Consider the following 5,000-nt stretch of genomic DNA (forward strand, 5'->3'; position numbering starts at 1 on the left):
TCCTGTTGTACCTTTTCTCTTGCCCATTTTCCTCTTAAACATTTCTTCTTCCAGACTTTTCCTCTTTTATCTATTATTCAAACATCAACTTCACCTAACACGAGGCAAACTTAACATTACCTGACTCTCTTAATCAAGGAGCACCAAAAAAAAAAAAACTTATCAAAAAGGGAAAAAATATAAAAACTAAAAGGTAAATTCTAGCTAATTCACTCTTATCAAAAATTTTAGATATGACAAATATGAAAACTAAAAATGAATTCTAAGCAACTTGCCGCTGCTGTTTCTATTTTTTTTTTTTTTTTTTTTTGCTTTAATATTAAATTACTTTACTTTTATTCTTGTTTTATTAATCTATTCTTTATTCTATTAATTTCTTTGTAATAAATCACATGTTATAAAAGAACATCCCCCACAGTCTTAAGTGTCCACCTGCCGCCCGTGTTTGTTGGTTCACTGTGGCACAAGTGTTTCATTTCTGAGGAAGAGACAAGAGTGTAAGGTTGCTCGTGTGTGAACAGGCTAAGACAATGACACCGCACCGGAGGTACAAACAGAGAACTGGCTTTACACTGTAGCTTCCCTTACGCTTAAGTATGCTCATGGGGTAAACTTGAAGACTAAAATTGACAAAAGAAAAAAAAATTTAAGCAAAAAACAGTGAATTAACTACTTGGAGAAAAATATCCGAGCTGAAGATCAAGAGATTGGAGAAAATTAACGGGAAATGTGCACAGAGGGATAATATCTAGTGGGGAGCATGTCCAGGCGAGAGGATGGGGGAAAGAGGGCGAGAAAGGCAGAAACTAACAAACGGAAGGAAATACTCATGAGAGGCGCTACGAGAATGACAAGAGACACGGTAGAGAAAATATACATGAAACTCTAGGAAACTGAGAAGGGAAAGGATCTATTTATAGTCAAGGGAGAGAAAATATACAAAGAAAGTGTCTAAGAAAGGAAATAGTCACGGAATAGTCTTGGAAAGTGACAAAGGGAAGGAAGATTTAGCTTTAGAGAAAGTTAAAAATGAAAGAAATATTAATGAAAGACGCCACAAGAATGACAAGAAACAAGATAGAGTAAATACACACGAAGCTCTAGGAAACTGACGAAGGAAAGGAAATATAAATAGGAAAATCTAGGAAATTAACAAGGCAAGGGAGATAACAATGTACAAAAAGTGTCTAGGAAAGGATATATTACCCGGAGAAGTTAGGAAAATGACAGCGAAGGAAGTATTAATGAAACCACCACTAAAGGAAAAAAAAATGTATGGGAAGAGCAGTATACGAAGATATGCAAAAGGAGAATGGGAAAATGAGAGAATTCGTGAGGAGGATTGTGCCTGTGACCCTCAGAACAGCTGGTGCCTCAGAATGTATAGCGGGGCTGAGAAGACTAGCATTACTCAGACATCCCTGAAGACTGGCTCAACTACTACTGCCGCGGCGGAGGGTAGGGAGGGAGATTGTTATTTACGCCCTGTGTGCCTTGGAAGTTCCAGAGAGAGAAGTATACACACACACACACATACACATACACACACACACACATACACACACACACATACACACATACACACACACACACACACACACACACACACACACACACACACACACACACACACACACACGCACGCACGCACGCACGCAAGCAGGCACGCACGCACACACAGGATTAATAACAATTCACTGGTTGTAAACAGCGTAGCTAACTGGAAAAAAAATGAACAAGTAAAACAAAAATAGTTACAGACCACGGAAATCAAAACAAGGAAAATAAATGGCACACTCCGTGGAAAACAAAGAAATGAAAATACACAAATTTCAAGGAAAAAAATGAAACAAAACAAAATACAATAATCTGACTTCACATGAATAAATCTCATACGTAATTCATTTCTCGGCGAGTGAAATAATCCAGCATATACATTAAAGCGGTCTGGAAATGTAATGTTTCTGACAGGCCAAACTTAAATAAATCCAGTATATTCACTGGCGTCAGAAAGGGAAAAATAGATTAATAAATGAAACTTTCCACTTACGTTTGTATAGATTTGTATAGATACCAAGGTAATCGCGGATGTTACGTCACATCCATGGAAAGAACAGGTTATCATAAGTTTCCCCCACATAAATCATTCCTATAAACATTGTACTCACGAGATTTCCTTCACAAAAACTTCCAACGGGATAAATCATATTAAGTAAGGTTGTCAAATTAGGTCAGATTAGGTTAGCTTCCGCCAGGTGAGGTGAAGGTGAGGAGGAATTAAAAAAGATTAGATGAATTACGTGTGATGAAATACGTCGCGGTGAGGTGAGCGAAGTAAGGTAACGAAGTAATGGAATTAACTTGCGTTTAGCTAGGTTTGTTCACAAATTGTTTGTTAACAACCGCGGAAAAAATGGTGAGCATTAAAAAGAGATACACTAAAAAAATAATAAATAAACAAATAAATACTTCGGAGCAAAGCTGTTTCTCCTTAATTCATTGATCAGCTGACTCTTGCACATTTTCAAACCAAAACCAGTTTTCATTTACAATCGATGATTTTATATTCAGATCAAAATTTAAAAGAAGTTTGAGAACTTTCGGCTAAAGTCATTCTCCCGGAATCGCATCGTTATCGTGGAAACTGGAATCGCATCCCTCGTGGAAACTGAAATCGGATCGTTACCGTGGAAACTGAAAAAAGTCAAGTTATCGTAGAATCTGGTATCGTTATCGTGGAAACTCGTATCGTTATCGTGGAAACTCGTATCGTTATCGTGGAAACTGGTATCGTTATCGTGGAAACTCGTATCGTTATCGTGAAAACTCGTATCGTTATCGTGGAAACTGATATCGTTATCGTGGAAACTGGTATCGTTATCGTGGAAACCCGTATAGTTATCATGGAAACTCGTATCGTTATCGTGGAAACTGATATCGTTATCGTGGAAACTGGTATCGTTATTGTGGAAACCCGTATAGTTATCGTGGAAACTCGTATCGTTATCGTGGAAACTCGCATCGTTATCATGGAATCGCATCGTTATCGTGGAATATCGTTATCGTAGAGCATTGTTATCGTGGAAACTGGTTTCGTTATCTTGGAATCGCATCATCATCGTGGAAACTCGTACCGTGTACCGTTATCGTAGAATCGCATCGTTATCGTAGAAATTCAAATCGCATCGTTATATTCAGCACGAGTATAGTAATCATCGTTATTTATCTATTTTTTTATTCATTTATCGTAACATCAAGTTTATTATCTCGACTTACAGAGCATATATGTAAATCGTATTATGATATGTCCAGTAGTACAATTATTATATGATAAAAGTCCAACAAAGGTCGATACGTGAATATATTATGTATGAGGAATGGTTTAAAAATTTCTAAATATTCCCTATTTCATTTGAAAGACACAGTGACAACCTTTTCATTGGTGCTGTAATATATTTGTAATAACATTCTTAATTCAAGAATTGGCTCTGCCTTTAGGTATATTTCACCTCTTCTCTATTTCATAACTATTGATACTTTTATTATTTGTCTTAATGAATATATGTATATGTTGAATAAGTAAAGGAAACATCTAGATATACTAAACTAGAATTTGACTCTTGTAGATTACGTTGGCTATGAAGATCGCATACCAAAGTAGCACGAGATAAGGTGAAACAAGGTGAAGTGAGACGAGATGACGTGAGAAGAAGTAAAGTAAAGTGACGTGACGTGAGGTGAGGTGAGGAGAAATAAGATGTCGTGAGCAAAGAGACGTAGCGATAAATAAGGGAATGTGAAGTAAAATAAGTAGAAATAAGAAAAGGCCAAGTTAGTTAGTGAAAAAAAAATAACAGATATCGCGAACAAGGAATTAGTTTGACTCCAGAATTATCAAACATAAACCTTTGAGAGTAGAATTTTCACAGAACTCATTAATAAACACAGATGCATATGACTCTTGTATCTCATAATGAAACAGTTACCCTCCCCCTCTTCCCCTCTACAGTGTCCCTTTAATCACCGTGATGGATGAGCTCAGGCCAAGTTGCAAGCTGAGTCCCGGTATCCCAGAGTCCCAGTATCCCCCGCCCAGCAACCGAGAGTCAAGCACACTCATACCGACTAATGCCAAACACGAAACGAGAGGAATGGGAAACAATGGCGAGGTTTTGTCCATCAAGTTATTAAGTGATAGCCACGGTAAAGGAACAGGAAACAGGATATAGGAAGGAAGAGTACAGGAAAGGAGAGTAGAGTAGAGGAGAGAAGGAAAGCGAAGTCAAGAATGGTATGAAGAAATATACAGCAATGAAAATTGGTAAAGTTACACTGAAAAGAAAAAGAAGAAGAAGAAGGAGAAGGAGAAGGAGAAGAAGAAGAAGGAGAAGAAGGAGAAGAAAAGAAGAAGCAAAAAAATGAAAAATAAAAAGAAGAAAAAGAAAAGAAAGAAAAAGAAAAGAAAAGAAAAGAAGAAAAGAAAAGAAAAAGAACAGGAAAAGAAGAAAAGGAATAAGAAAGAGAAAAGATGACGAAAAATAAAAAGGAAAAGAAAAGAAAAGAAAAACGAAAAGAAAACGAAAAGAAAAAGAAAGAAAAAGGAAAAGGAAAAGGAAAAAAAAAAAAAGGAAGAAAAGAAAAAGCAAGAAAAGGAAGAGAAAAGAAGAAGAAAAGAAGAAGAAGAAGAAAAGAAGAAGAAGAAGAAGAAGAAGAAAAGGAGAATAAAGAGGAGAATAAAAGAAAAAGAAAAAGGAAAAGAAAAAGAAGAAAAAGAAAAAGGAGAAGAAACAGAAGAAGAAGAAGAAAATGAACAACACAACAACAACAACAACAACAACAACAACAATCAACCGTTTGTCTGATATAAAAAGGGAAGACGCTTTAACACTGTGTTCAATGTATATACTGCACAAGAAGACTGTTCCTGCCCTCTCCCTTCCTTAACGACTCGCACCGAGAAAGACGTCTTGCAGCTGTTATTTCTAAGCGCAACAATCCAG

The sequence above is a fragment of the Portunus trituberculatus genome, chromosome 37 (genome assembly GCF_017591435.1).
Source record: "Portunus trituberculatus isolate SZX2019 chromosome 37, ASM1759143v1, whole genome shotgun sequence".
Classification (NCBI taxonomy): Eukaryota; Metazoa; Arthropoda; class Malacostraca; order Decapoda; family Portunidae; genus Portunus; species Portunus trituberculatus.